This window comes from Rhincodon typus, chromosome 27 (genome assembly GCF_021869965.1).
Source record: "Rhincodon typus isolate 14 chromosome 27, sRhiTyp1.1, whole genome shotgun sequence".
NCBI lineage: Eukaryota > Metazoa > Chordata > Chondrichthyes > Orectolobiformes > Rhincodontidae > Rhincodon > Rhincodon typus.
In genome coordinates, this window is record NC_063358.1 from 757,668 (window position 1) to 773,611 (window position 15,944).

At 44.2% G+C, this 15,944-nt stretch overlaps 1 protein-coding gene across 1 annotated transcript in view; it reads right to left on the reverse strand.

Annotated features, from left to right (window-relative positions):
- The window catches only part of LOC109921228 (tumor necrosis factor alpha-induced protein 3-like), a 76,397-nt gene that overhangs the window by 37,880 nt on the left and 22,573 nt on the right, over positions 1-15,944 (reverse strand). The gene's annotated exons all lie outside the window — the stretch shown is intronic.

Sequence of the window (15,944 nt, forward strand, 5' to 3'; positions counted from 1 at the left end):
GCACAACTTCCCACTACTGTCCTTGACCGGCCCCAATCTTACTCTAGTCATTCTTTTATTCCTGACATACCTATAGAAAGCTTTAGGGTTTTCCTTGATCCTACCTGCTAAAGACTTCTCATGTCCCCTCCTGGCTCTTCTTAGCTCTCTCTTTAGGTCCTTCCTGGCTAACTTGTAACTCTCAAGCGCCCTCACTGAGCCTTCACGCCTCATCTCTACATAAGCCTCCTTCTTCCTCTTGACAAGAAATTCAACTTCTTTAGTAAACCACGGTTCCCTCGCTCGACCACTTCCTCCCTGCCTGACAGGTACATACTTCTCAAGGACACGCAGTAGCTGTTCCTTGAACAAGCTCCACATTTCAATTGTGCCCAGCCCCTGCAGTTTCCTTCTCCATCCTATGCATCCTAAATCTTGCCTCATCGCCTCATGATTGCCTTTCCCCCAGCTATAACTCTTGCCCTGCTTTATATACCGATCCCTTTCCATCGCTAAAGTAAACGTAACCGAATTATGGTCACTATCACCAAAGTGCTCTCCTACCTCCAAATCTAACAGCTGGCCTGGTTCATTACCCAGTACCAAATCCAATGTGGCCTCGCCTCTTGTTGGCCTATCTACATACTGTGTCAGGAAACCCTCCTGCACACATTGGACAAAAACTGACCCATCTGAAGTACTCAACCAAGACAAGCCCTTTCTTGGCCTTGAGAGACATTCTCGATACAGGCATTAGAAACACAAGTCACTGGTCACTCTTCATGAGAATGTTGCATTGTTTTTCTTCCCCTTGATAAAGGTAATATCTCCAGTTGCACTTTTCCCAGTGTTAACCTGACCGAGAACTGCTTATTCAGCAGACAACCAGTCATTGAGATAACAAGGTGTAGACCTGGATGAACAAAGCAGGCCAAGCAGCATCAGAGGAGCAGGAAAGCTGACAATTCAGGCCTAGACCCTTCTGAAGAAGGGCCCAGACCCAAAACGTCAGCCTTCCTGGTCCTCTGATGCTGCCTGGCCTGCTGTGTTCATCCAGGTCTACACCTTGTTATCTCAGATTCTCCAGCATCTGCAGTTCCTACTATCTTGTGAAACCAAGATAGGTACAAATGAGATGAGCTTTGAATCAAAATTAATGTCAATTGGTTATTCTCTTTCCCTCAACTGAAAGCAATATTGGTATGGAGGATGAGAAAAAAGGCAACATTGATTATAACTCAATATTTAAGAACATGAAACAGTTCTGGATCAACATTAAAACTTCCGTGAGTGAAACAAGAAATAAATAGTCGTGAGGAAAAGTCAAAAATAGACACAGAAGAAGAATAAATGAAAGTAAAGTACTGCAGTTGCTGGGAATCTGATGCAAACAGAAAGCTGGAGAAACTCAGCAGGTCTGGCAGTACCTGTGGAGAGAGAAACAGAGCTAATGTTTCAAATCCAATGTGACTCTTCAGAAAACAAAAGGAAAATAGAGAAAACATAGTTGGTGGAGGGGTGAGGGGGGATTAACATTTAAAAAATATGAAACAAAAACACTTAAAATAAGACCAAGTGAAAAAGTGAAGTGAAAAATGCAAAGTAATATATGGAGGCAAAAGACAAGTGGGTTGCAAACCAAGTCTGGAAAATACTTAAGATATGCAGAAAATTAAAAAAAGAAGGAAATAGTGAAGATATGAAGTAAAGTCCATGCTGTATCAGTGGACAATGTGATGTAAAGCAGCAAGGGATAAAACGACTTGATTCACGAGGCACTGCCTCGTGCTCCCACGAGGAGCTCGAACAGTTCATCCACTTCACCAACACCTTCCACCCCAACCTTAAGTTCACCTGGACCATCTCTAATACCTCCCTTTCCTTCCTGGATCTCTCTGTCTCCATATCGGGCAACCACCTAGAAACCGATATCCATTTCAAGCCCACTGACTCCCACAGCTACCTAGAATACACCTCCTCCCACCCACCTTCCTGCAAAAATGCCATCCCCTATTCCCAATTCCTTTGCCTCCGCCACATCTGCTCCCAGGATGAGGCATTTCACTCCCATACATCTCAGATGTCCTCGTTTTTCAAGGACTGCAACTTTCCCCCCTCAGTGGTCGAGAACGCCCTCGACTGTGCCTCCTGCGTTTCCTGCAACTCATCCCTCACACCCCCTCCCTGCAATAACAACCAAAACAGAATCCCCCTCGTCCTCACGTACCACCCCACCAACCTCTGGATCCAATGCATCATCCTCCGACACTTCCGCCATCTGCAATCTGACCCCCCTACCAAAGACATTTTTCCCTCCCCACCCTTATCTGCTTTCCAGAGGGACCACTCGCTCCGTGACTCCCTTGTCTGCTCCACACTCCCCTCCAGCCCCACCACCCCCGGCACTTTCCCCTGCAACCTCAGGAAGTGCTACACCTGCCCTACACCTCCTCCCTCACCTCCATCCCAGGCCCCAAGAAGACTTTCCACATCAAGTGTATGTTCACCTGCACATCTGCTAATGTGGTATACTGCATCCACTGTTCCCGTTGTGGCCTCCTCTACATCGGGGAAACCAAGTGGAGGCTTGGGGACCGCTTTGCAGAACACCTACCTTCACACTAAACAACTGCACCTCCCAGTCGCAAACCATTTCAACTCCCCCTCCCATTCCTCAGATGACATGTCCATCCTGGGCCTCCTGCAGTGCCACAATGATGCCATCCGAAGGTTGTAGGAACAGCAACTCATATTCCTCTTGGGAACCCTGCAGCCCAATGGTATCACTGTGGACTTCACAAGCTTCAAAATCTCCTCTCCCCCGACTGCATCCCAAAACCAGCCCAGCTTGTCCCGGCCTCCCTAACCTGTCCTTCCTCCCACCTCAAGCCCCACCCCCATCTCCTACCTACTAACCTCATCCTGCCCCCTTGACCTGTCCATCCTCCCTGGACTGACCTATCCCCTCCCTAACTCCCCACCTACACTCACCTTTACTGGCTCCATCCCCGCCTCTTTGACCTGTCTGTCTCCTCTCCACCTATCTTCTCCTCTATCCATCTTCTATCCACCTCCCCCTCTCTCCATATTTATTTCAGAATCCCCTTCCCCTCCCCCATTTCTGAAGAAGGGTCTAGGCCTGAAATGTCAGCCTTCCTGCTCCTCTGATGCTGCTTGGCGTGTTGTGCTCATCCATCTCTACACCTTGTTATCTTTGATTCACAATATGCATCTTTTCACAATATCATAAAAATGTTTTATATATTATTGTATTAACTGCAGTGAAACACAAATAAACTGGGCCTCTTCAACATTAAGGAAATTAAAATAACATTGCTTGTTTGAAGATGGCAAAATATTACAAATGACGATTTCAAAGGAAGAGATACTAACACATTTATTGAGCCACCTGCAATTTCTCGGAGCAAATGACTGCAGATGCTGGACTCTGTACAAAAACAAAAAGTGCTGGAGATCACAGGAGGTCAGGCAGCATCCATGGAGAGAGAGAGCAAGCTAACATTTTGAGTGTAGATGTCTCTTCATCAGAGCTGGTGTGAAGTGTGAAGTGTGGAGGGGATAGCATTTATGCAATAGTTGCGGGGTGGGGGGGAGCGGGGAGGTGGGAACGGTGGAGTGCTGGGGGAGAAAGGATGTTGATAGGTCAGATTAAGTGATGGGAATGTGAGAATGGCAGAACAATGGTGTGTCTAACTGCCAGACTGGAAAGGACAGTCCCACTGGGATGGGGGGAGGGGAGGGAAGACATGGTAATAGAGAATGTAAAAGTACAGCTAAAAGGAGGGAAAGGAATGGGAGTGGGTTCACAATTTGAAGGTGTTGAACTCAGTATTAAGTCCAGAAGGATGTAAAGGGCCGAGCAGGTTTGATAATTGTTGCATTATACGTTTCCACTTGAGCCAGTAGGTGGCACCCTCAGTTATTGACTCCTATTTATTCTTCCTTGTTTGAAGCTTCAGGAATTTGAAAAACAAATTCCTTTATCCCCACTTTTAGGAATTTAGAAATATTCTGCCACAGAAAACACTGTTCCAATATTATGCATTAATATAAACACCCACATAATCTGTGGCAAAGAAAGTTAGCTCAGGGGAATAGATAGCTAGTTTGTGATGCAGAATAATACAAACAACATGGTTTCAGTTCCCTGACCAGTTGAGGTTACTGGGAAGATCCCATTGCTTAACCTCACCCCTTGCCTGAGGTGTAATGACCCTCAGGTTAAACCACCACCACCAGTTGCTCTCTCTCTCTCTCTCCCCCTATTGAGGGGCTGATTCAGTGGAACTATGGTCCTTTACCTTGATTTTAGATGTGCCAATGAATCGCATTATCATCCAATGCAGAAGTGTTTTTTATTGGCTCATAGGATTTGGGCAGTGCTGGCTGGGTCAGTATTTATTGCCCATCCCTAGTTGCCCTTGAGAAGGTGGGGGTGAGCTGCCTTCTTTACCCACTGCAGTCCACCTGCTATAGATTGACCCACAATGCCCTTAGGGAGGGAATTCCAGGATTTTGACCCAGCGACTCTTAAGGAACGGTGATATATTTCCAAGTCAGGATGGTGAGTGACTTGGAGAGGAAGTTACAGGGGATGGTGTTCCCATGTATCTGCTGCCCTTGTCCTTCTAGACGGAAGTGGTGGTGGGTTTGGAAGGTGCTGTCTGAGAATCTTTGGTAGGTTACTGAAGTGCATCTTCTCCAAGGCTATTTTTCCCCAGCTTCTACGATTTATCCATATAACTCAGGTTCCTCATGTTTAGGACCATTCTCATGAATCCTTTATGCCTCTCTCTCCAATATCTTCATATCCTTGATGCCCAGAATTGGACACAAAACTCCAATCCAATTTGAACCAGTGCTTCCATATGTTTATCATAGCTTCCTTCCTTTGATACTCTACGCCCTAGAGTCCTGTTGGCCTTATACACCCATTTCTCAACCTGTCCTTGCACCTTCAGAGGTCTGTGCGCATATACCATCTGCTCCAGAGCTCCCTCTGATGACAGCTTTATGAATACAGCCAATCTAGAATCTTATATTCACCTGAACAAAGGCTAGTCAGATATTTTCCAATCAACCTGTTCAGAGATGTTATTACATACCTCTGGAGCAGGTGGGACTTGAACTTGGGTCTCCTGGCTCAGAGGTTGGGACACTACCACTGTACCAAGGGAGCCCCATCAAACATACTTTGATTTATAGATTAGAGTGAGGACTGCAAGAACTGAATATTGTCTACCCTTTAATTATTTATAATCAACCTGTTCAGATAGGTTGAATGTTCTGGGGACCTGAGTTTTAATTCTGCCTTGGCAGATGGTGGAATTTGAATTCAATTTTAAAAATCTGGAATTAAGATTCTCCTGATGACTATGAAACCATTGTCAATTGTTGGAAAATCCCATCTGGTTCTCTAAAGTCCTTCAGGGAAGGAAATCTGTCATTCTCATTATTATGGACCAGACAAAACCCTCTCAAAATATATCAAGGTGATAGCCTAGATCGTGACATTTTATTTTATTTATTGGCAAGCGTAAGGTGCTGTGTTCCAGATGTGATTCAATTGGTCCAACTCTAGGCTTTAAGCAAAACACATTTTCTTCTTACATCATAGTTAAAATACAAACAAAAAAAGGCATAACTTTAACTCTATTGAACAAAATAATACATTATTTAACTACAAATCAACAACTGCTCTATTTTAGCAGCATCCTATAAACACACTCTTGGAAAAGGCAAATTCAACAAAACACATTTTCCTCATGTGCTATCTCCCTTCTAATCCAGGAGGAAAAAGAACAGTGAAAGAAACAGTTTAGCAGCAGGGACTGAACTCCAGCTTTTAGCTGCAGCAGGGAGAGAGAGAACTATATCTATCAGCTTCAACAAATAGCTCCACACCCTTAAACAGGAGCAAAACTAAAACCCTAGGACTGTGTGAGCCTGACTCCACCCAAGGGTCTAGGCCCGAAATGTCAGCCTCTCTGCTCCTATGATGCTGCTTGGCCTGCTGTGTTCATCCAGCCCTGCACCTTGTTGTCTCTCCCTCCACCCAATCATGTTCCTTTTGTCTCATTTAAAAAACCACCCATGGATAACTCAAAGCTGTTGAAGTAGACTGCCTGGCACCTCTGTGGCAACACCGCTCCAAGAGAAACAGCATGGAACAAATCTCTCTTAAAGGTGCAGTACCGTCACTGAAATAACTCCACAGAGGCCAGTATTCTGTCACCAAGTCACCCTTTATTTACACACGGACAGTCTTTGACACTGATCCAGCTCCCTCAGAGTGAGCAGGATGTCTGCACTCCTGTTTATATCTGTCAGCCAGGACTCCTTGATTGGACCAGAATAACAGCCCCAATCAGGGAACTCATATTCTATGAGGTCCACCCAACTGACCTCCCGACAATCACGACACTCACATCACCTGGTCTGGCCTACATGTGACTCCACATGCACAGCAATGTATTTGACTTTCACTTACCCTCTGAAATGGCCTAGCAAGCCATTCAGTTGTACCAATCGCTATAAAGTCTCAACAGAGAAATGAAACAGACGATCACCTGGCACCGGAAAAGACAATGGCAGAAACAGCCCTGTCGACCCTGCAAAGCGCTCCTCACTAACATCTGAGGTCTAGTACCAAAATTGGGAGAGCTGTCTCTCAGACTAGTTAAGCAACAGCCTGACATTGTGACGGAATCATACCTTACAATGTCCCAGACACCACCATCACCATCCCTGGATATGTCCTGTCCCACCAGCAGGACAGACCCAGCAAAGGGGACAGCACAGTGGTACACAGTCATGATGGAGATGCTCTGGGAGTCCTCAACATTGACTCCATGAAGTCTCAAGGCTTCAGGTTAAACATGGGCAAGGAAACCTCCTGCTGATTACCATGTACCATTCTCCTTTAGCTACTGAAACAGTATTCCAGATGAAGACCAAACAGGACTACTTGCATGCTAAACAGCATAAGCATCAAGTGATAGACACAACCAATGGATCAGATCTAAGCTCTGCAGTCCTGCCACATCCAGTGGTGAATGGTGGTGGACAATTAAACAACTCACTGGAGGAGGAGGCTCCACAAATATCCCCATCCTCAATGATGGAAGAGCCCAGCACATCAGTGCAAAAGGTAAGGCTGAAGCATTTGTGCAATCTTCAGCCAGAAGTGCCGGGTGGAAGATCCATCTCGGCCTCCTCCAGTGGTTCCCAGCGTCACAGATACCAGTCTTCAGCCATTTCAATTCACTCCAGGTGATATCAAGAAACAGTTGGAGACATTGGATACTGCAAAGTCTACGGGGCCTGACGACATTCCGGCAATAGCACTGAAGACTTGTGCTCCAGAACTTGCCGCTCCCCGAGCCAAGCCATTCCAGTACAGTTACAACACTGGTATCTACCCAACAATGTGGAAAATTGCCCAGGCATGTCCTGTACATAAAAAGCAGGACAAATCCAACCCGGCCAATTACCGTCCCATCAGTCTCCTCTCGATCATCAGTAAAGTGATGGAAGGTGTCATTAACAGCGCTATCAAGCAGTACCTGCTCAGTAATAACCTGCTCAGTGATGCCCAGTTTGCGTTCTGCCAGGGCCACTCAGCTCCTAACTTCATTACAGCCTTGGTTCAAATATGGATAAAGAGCTGAATTCCAGAGGGGAGGTGAGGTGAGAGTGACAGCACTTGACATCAAAGATGCATTTGACCAGGTGAGGCATCAAAGAGCCCTAGCAAAACTGGAATCAATGGGTATCAGGGGGCAAACTCTCTGCTGGGGAGTCATACCTGGTGCATAGGAAAATGGTTGTGGTTGTTGGAGGTCAGTCATCTCAGCAGCTGGACATCTCTGCAGAAGTTCCTCAGAGTAGTGTCCTAGGCAGTTAAGTATCAATGTGTGTGACACTTAACTGCCTCAGAAGTGGGGATGTTCGCCAATGATTGTACAATGTTCAGCACCATTCGTGACTCCTCAGCTTTTGAAGCAGTCTCACATCCAGTTGCAGCAAGAACTGGACAATATCCAGGCTTGGGCTGACAAGTGGCAAGTGACATTCGCTCCACACAAATGCCAGGCTATGACCGTCACCAATAAAAGAAAATTGAACCACTGCCCCTTGACATTCAATGGTGTTACCATCACTGAATCCCCCACTATCAACATCCTGAGGGTTACCATTGACCAGAAACTCAACTGGACTCACAACATTACACAGTAGCTACAAGAGTAGGCCAGAAGCTAGGAATACCGCAGCGAGTAACTCACCTCCTGACTCCTCAAAGCCTGTCCACCATCTACAAGGTACAAGTCAGAAGTGGGATGGAACACTCCCCACTTTCCTGGATGGGTGCAGCCCCAACAACACTCAAGAAGCTTGACAGCATCCAGGACAAAGCAGCTCCCGCTTGATTGGCACCACATCTACAAACATTCACTCCCTCCACCACTGACACTCAGTAGCAGCAGTGTGTACTATCGACAAGATGCACAGCAGAAATTCACCAAATCTCCTCAGACAGCACCTTCCAAACCCAAGACCACTTCCAACTAGAAGGACAGGGCCACCAGATATATGGGAACACCACCCCCTGCAAGTTCTGCTCCAAGCCACTGACCATCTTGACTTGGATATATAGCAGCATTCCTTACTGTTTCTGGGTCAAAATCATACAATTCCCTCCCTAAGGGCATTGTGGGTCAATCTATAGCAGGAGGACTGCAGCAGCTAAAGAAGGCAGCTCACCACCACCTTCTCAAGGGCAACTAGGGATGGGCAATAAATGCTGGACCAGATGGCTAGAGACTAGGATTTCTGCAGCTACATTTTGTGACTCCCCAGAATATATCCACCACCTACAAGGAACAAGTCAGGGGTATGATGGAATACTCCCCATTAATCTGGATGAATGCAACACCAACAACAGTCAAGAAGCTCGACAACATCCAGGACAGTGCTGCCTATGTGATTGGCACTAAATCCAGCATTTTCAATATTCTTTCCCTCTGTCACTAATACACAGTGGCAGCAGCATGGACCTTCTACTTGATACACCACCAATCCCATGAATGAATGAATACATTTTTAAAAAAAATCCTATTGCACTTTTCTAGGCAGGTTGGACTTGAACCCAGATCTTCTGACTCAGAGGTAGGGACGTTACCACTGCATCACAGAGCCTTGTGTTTAGCTCTGTAATCATCTACAGTGGCACTCAATTGGACCTCTCATCATCAATGAAATTGCTGGAATTTATTTAACTGGACTGTAGCTGATTCAGGATGGCTGACTCAGAAAAATCAGTTGCAGAGATGATTTAGAAGTGGTAGGCATTTATAGCAGGGCTGGTATTTTGTGCTTATTTCAATCTGAGTACAGAATGATTTTGATGGATAAGTGTCATTGAGCGTTGAGTAAGGCCATTGGGAGTGAGTGAATCAAAGGGAAATGGACTGCTGGTACTGAATATGGAGGAGGATGTATTTGCTAATTTGGGAGAGCAGAGTGTAAAAGCACAGGATAATATTCAAAGCAAGAATGGTAGTGAAAGTCAGCAGAAATGAGAATCACTGAAACAGACTGAAGCATATTGTGTGAGAAAGAAATCTGTAGCTGTTGTACAAATACGGTAGGCTGTGATGTAGTGGGAATGTTGCTGGGCTAGGAATCCAGAGTCCCAGGTAAGGTTCGGGGGTGCTGAGTTCAAATCCCACCATGGCAGATGGTGACATTTGAATTCAGTAAAAAATAAAAAGCTAACCTAGTGGTAACCATGTAATAACCGCTGTAAAAACTCATCCGGTTCACCTACTGTTCTTCGGGGAAGGGAATCAGCTGTCCTAATCTGGTCTGGTCTACATGTGACTCCAGACCCACAGTGATGTGGGTGACTTTCACCTGCTCTCTAGGATGGTGTGTCAAGCCTGTCAGTTCAACTGGAGCTGGGCATTAAATGCTGGTTCGGTAAGTGATACCCACATCTCATGAATGAATAAAAAACAGTTGAAGTTAGAAAGCAGAAAGCTCTCTGTAAGATTTGATTGTAATTTTGCTGGCTATAAAGTAAGATGGAACATGAAGTACATTTTGTGTTTAATTCGTAACATATTGTTCCAAAATGATGACTTATGACCAAGTTTCTAATTCCAAATGGTTTAGCTGAATTCCTGTTCTGCCATAACATTCTGTTGCTGACACTTTGATTGGATCAGAGGAAATAGAGAACAGTTTGCAATTCTCCAGTTCTGAGGAAGGGTCAATTGACCCAAAACGCTAACTCTGATTTCTTTCCACAGATGCTGCCAGACCCGCTGAGCTTTTCCAGCAACACTGGTTTTGTTTCTGATTTTACAGCATCGGCAGTTGTTTTGGTTTTTAGTGTGCAATTGTGTCTTGATCACTGAAATAATACAACTCCCTTTGCAAGAACTAAGTTTTAACCATCACAATTCCCGGGAGTTTCCTAAGCTAGTCAATAGATATTCCCTTTATGATCCAGGATCATGCCAAAGTTCTGAAATAATATACTTTATAGTTAATTTGTGAATGTTTTCACAATCCACAATGCTGTTTCTAACAGGTTTAACCAGCTATTTCGCTCACATTTTACTCAGTACAGCTCATAATGAACAGTACAAGTGAACACAACAGTACCTTTTTACCATCAATTATCCTGCCTTTGGGGATCTTATTGACAGCAATATTGAAACTATTGCTAACAATGGTGAGCCAAGTATATGCAAAACAGCTGAAACAACACTATCAGCAAGGTAGAACATTCTGACTGCTTTAAATTTAAAGAATTCATCCCTGAACCGCAGGAATGATTAATAGATTATTCCTCCATCTCCATTTATTCAGTCACAGCTGATGAATGATGCTCAGGGAGACAAAGCTTAACTGACTTTATATCTGGCCTAACCCATAATCAACTGGTTCAATGTCTACAAGCATAATTTAAATCAATACAACTGAGATAGTAAACAATACAAGTGTCTGAGAGGACACGAGCTCTTTGTCCCTTGTACGAAACAGTTCAGACAAACTTTGCTGTGTTTTCTTGTAAGATATGTTACTCGAAATATTGCCCATCCTCAATGATGGCTCAATGCCAATGTCCTGCTGCATAATTGATGGTTTCGTGATTTCAAGGATTTTCTTCTCTTGGTCCTTCTTGGCTTCAGTGACATCAACTACACGATGTTAAAATCATTTTACCACTTCCAACTTTGTTCTTTATAATACAAGTTATCATTTAACATTTACTTCTTATTTATTCTTGGCTTTTCTCGTGTTCTGTCCAACCAGTTGGTACCCTTCAACTCAGGCGTTAGTCTATCACCAATTTCTCAATTTTAGACAATGTTATATCAAAGTGACGTACTCAGTTTTATTCAGATTTGTAAAATATTTCAACTGCCTTTTGAATTTTTAAGAGTACAGGAATCCCTTCATTACACATATCCCTCAAAATTCAGATATTTCCATAAGTCAGTACAAACCTTGTTTTGAATACTTCGATTCCTGGGTTCCATGTGTAAATGACACTATGTTTCAATTACTCCATTAAAGCTGCTCTAAATGCTAGTCAGCATGAGACTTATACTAGAATTAAATGAACTCTTTATGATCCAGCAAGTTACCATGCAGACATCACCAACAACTGTCATTGTAGTTGAACCTGTTCTTGAATGTTTCAGAATGTCTAAATTCAATTACAACAACAATAACCTTTTTATGGTGAAGTATTCACTCAATATCTACATCACTGGATTAAATTATCTCAACTCAAAAGCAACATCAGAAGAGGAGTGGGTTATGGAGTAGCTCAAGGGAGGTGCAGATGCAACAATATTGAAATATGTCCAATCACCTTTGCAGAAGCAATTTTAGACTGGAACATCAATCACACAATCTCAAGTAATTTTACCAAAAGAATTTAAATCAAACATTTCGCTGTGACAGAGAGTGTTGATGTGAGATTATCAGCTAATAATGATTTATTAAAGTCTTGTCCTGTTATTATTCTATAAAAAATGAATTTGTATCAAATCGTCTGTTAGTAGAGAATGACCAATGTCATTCATGGCTGTATGTAAAGAATCTGCTATTAATACTTTAGTTGCAAGCTTACTGCACACAGGAAGAATATTCTCCTGTTTGAAACTGAGTTTGTGTTTTGGCCTTACTTTTAATGTTCTTATATATTGTGGTATTGTTGCTGTCATTACTTTAGGGTATTTCCATGGACAGGGCAGGAAATATAAGTCACTGGAAGCAGTTTATCATACATTTTCCTTTCAACTAACACAGGTTTGAATTGCTGACAAGTTCTTTCTTACCGTTTTACATTAATGATAACCAATGTTTATAGCAGGATCTAAAAAGTTAACATAAATTAGTTGAATGAAAACTATGTGAACAGCCAATATGTTGTCTTCTGGCCTTGGAACCAAATGTCGCAGGGAAAAAACAGATCCAGTTAATCCTGTCTATTCCTTTGTCTGATTTGGCTGTTAAACATGTTACCAAATGACCTTGACACAGTTTTACACCACTGTCAACATGAAGCCATGAACTTCCACAATCCTTTTATTAAAGAAGTGAGTTAACTGGCAGTGTAAGCTTCATAACAGAGTTAGTTCAAAGCCAAGGCAATCAGTGGTAACTAAATGTTTTACTGACAAATGGATCAGGACAGAATTGCAAAGATTCAAATCCAGTTACTGCTTGTGGTACTTGTATTGAGGCAACAATATTTTTGTTCACGAGATGGAATCATAGAATCCTTACAGTGCAGAAACAGGCCATTCAGCCCATCAAGTCTGCACTGATCCTCCAAAGAGCATCCCACCCAGCACCAACCACCATCCCAGTATTACTGCATTTTACCGTGGCAATTCACCTAATGTGTGGGCATCGCTGGCTGGCCATTACTTATTGCCGTCCCTAGTTACCCTTGAGAAGGTGATGGGGAGCTGCCTTCTTGAATCGCCACAGTCCTTGTGCTGTGGTTTGACCCAAAGTGCCCTTAGGGAGGGAATTCCAGGAATTTTGACCCAGTGACACTGAAGGAACAGTGATAAATTTCCAAGTTAGGATGGTGAGTTGCGTGAAGATGAACTTGCAGGTTGTGGTGGTCCCATGTACCTGCTGGCCTTGTCCTGTTTTAGCGTTGCTGTGGAATGCATTGTCCTGGATGGTGTCAAACGTTTTGAGTGTTGTTGGGCCTGCACCCATCCAGGCAAATGAGGAGTATTCCATCCCACTCCTGACTTGTGCCCTGTAGATGGTGGACAGGCTTTGGGGAGTCAGGAGGTGAGTTACTCGCCACAGTATTCCTGGCGTCTGACCTGTTCTTGTGGCTACTGTATTTATGTGCTAGTCCAGTTGAGTTTCTGGTCAATGGTAACCCCAAGGATGTAGATAGTGACAGATTCAGTGTTGGCGGCATCGATAAATGCTAAGGGATGATTGATAGATCCTGTCTTGTTGGAGATGGTCATTGCCTGGCAGCTGTGTGATGTAAATGTTACTTTCCACTTGTCAGCACCAGCCTGGATGTTGTCCAGGTTTTTGCTGCATATGACATGGGATGCCTCCGTGATATGTTAATGTGGAAAGGTGAGTCTGATATGCTGCTCTATGCAAAAAAAATCTGCAGAGTTTACATTAAGATTTTAGTCAAAAAGCTTTCATGAACTGAACGATTCAGTACAATGTTACATTTAGATCAAAATGATGCACTTGAAACAATGACTGTGGTAAGAATAGTATACATTCCAATTTAAAATAAGATTATTTATTTCTTATTTCTGAATGTCAGATACTTTTTCCAATGCTGACATTGACTTCCCTCAGCACGTCTAACAGTCGGTCTGAACTCCAACTGCTCTCACTGAAGAGCAGTTTAATCGAGATGTAGGGACAATGTTCTAACTGTAGAAATGTGACTCTGTCAACACCCCTTCCTCACCCTGAGCAGTAAATGCAGCAGCTTGCAACGCCCACCTCCCGGCCCACACCTCCCCGACCCACACCTCCCCGACCCATACCTCCCCGGCCCACACCTCCTCGGCCCACACCTCCCCGAGCCACACCTCCTCACTATGCCTCTCCCCTCCTTCACCACACCTCCCCCTCGCTTACACCTTCTCCCTCCCTCCCCACACCTCCCTCCTTCCTTACACGTTCCCCCCTCCCTCATCACACCTCCCTCCTTCCTTACACCTTCTCCCTCCCTCTGCACACCTCACCCTCGCTTACACGTTCTCCCCTCCTCCCCACACCTACCGCCTTCCTTACACCCTCTCCCTCCCTTCCCACCCCACCCACCCCCTCCGTTACATCTTTCCACCTCATCACACCTCACCCCACCTCCTCACCACACCTCCTCCTTCCCTCATCATCCCTCTCATTTTTCTTTTTGGAACTTGAAACCCGAAATAGCCTTAAACCTGTGGATCAGTCACGGTCTTGTGTAAAAGACATGGCATAGGGAGATGGACAATAGATTATCATCCAATAACTGGCTGCTTCAAGCCCTGCCCTGTCAGAGGAAACCAGGAGCCTACAGCCCAATGGCCTCAATTTATAACTCACCTGTTTTAAAATCTCCCCAACCCCAGCCTCATCCCATGTCCAACCCTTCCTCTCAACCCCGCCTCCTTGACTCAACACAAACTGTCCATCTTCTCTCCCACCTATCCACTCCTCCCATCTCACTGACCGATCCCCACCATTCCCTACCCGGACTCACCTATCACCATCCCACCTACCTTTCCCCAGCCCCACCCCTCCTCTCTCTATTTATTTCCCAGCTCCCTTCCCCCTTCCCCCTCCCCATTTCTGAAGAAGGGTCCTGACCCGAAATGTCAGCTTTCCTGCTCCTCTGAAGCTGCCAGGCCTGCTGTGTTCATCCAGCGCCACACTGTGTTGGCTCTGACTCCAGCATCAGCAGATCTTACTATCTCTTAAACTGGTGTCTGCTGAATTTGCTGGTGTTAATGTCGACAGGAAATTGTCCTTTTGTTGTGCAGTTGAGAACTGCTGCCATAAAATTCCAAACTGCTTAATTGCTGCACCTTAAAATTAGCATATCTGTGATGTGGGATTTTATTGCTGCATAACAGCTGCTGGTGGATGGTTGGAAGGGTAAAGGTCACTGGTTGGTGTAATTACATCTGAAACGGAATTCCAGTTTGGAGTAATGAGCAGTTATGATTCAGACTGGTTAGTATGGCCCAGTAGGTAGAGACTTCTGACTTTAATAAGTGCATTACCTATCAGGAACCATCATCAGAGCTATACCGCTCATTAACACTGTGGTGACACATTAGGACAATATCATTATTGAAGGGCATCTAAGAATCTCGAGACTCAATTCCACTCATTTTAATACAAAGAATAACTAATGTTGTTGTAATTTTAGGTCAGGAAAGATCATTTTAACTTATAGCAAACAATACCATTGAAACAATACAATTAGTATTATTATTACTGTTTTTTTACAAAAAAAATGTTCAATCAGAAACACTTGAAACAGTCGAACCCAAACAAATACTGAACCATTAGATAAGGTGAATTGCCAAGGTTTTCTCCTTGAGGTGGCAGGATTCCAAAACTAGAGGGGCATAGGTTTAAGGTAAGTGGGAAAAAATTTAAAAGGGACCTAAGGGGCAACTTTTTCACGCAGTGGATGGTCTGTGTATGGAATGTGCTGCCAGAGGAAGTGGTGGAGGCTGGTACAATTACAACATTTAAAAGGCATCTGGATAGGTATTTGAATAGGAAGGATTTAGAGTGATATGGGCCAAATATTGGCAAATGGGAACTCGGCATGGACATGTTGGACCGAATGGTCTGTTTCTGTACTGTACATAACCTCTCTCTGTCTCCCTCTCTCACACACACACACACACACACAC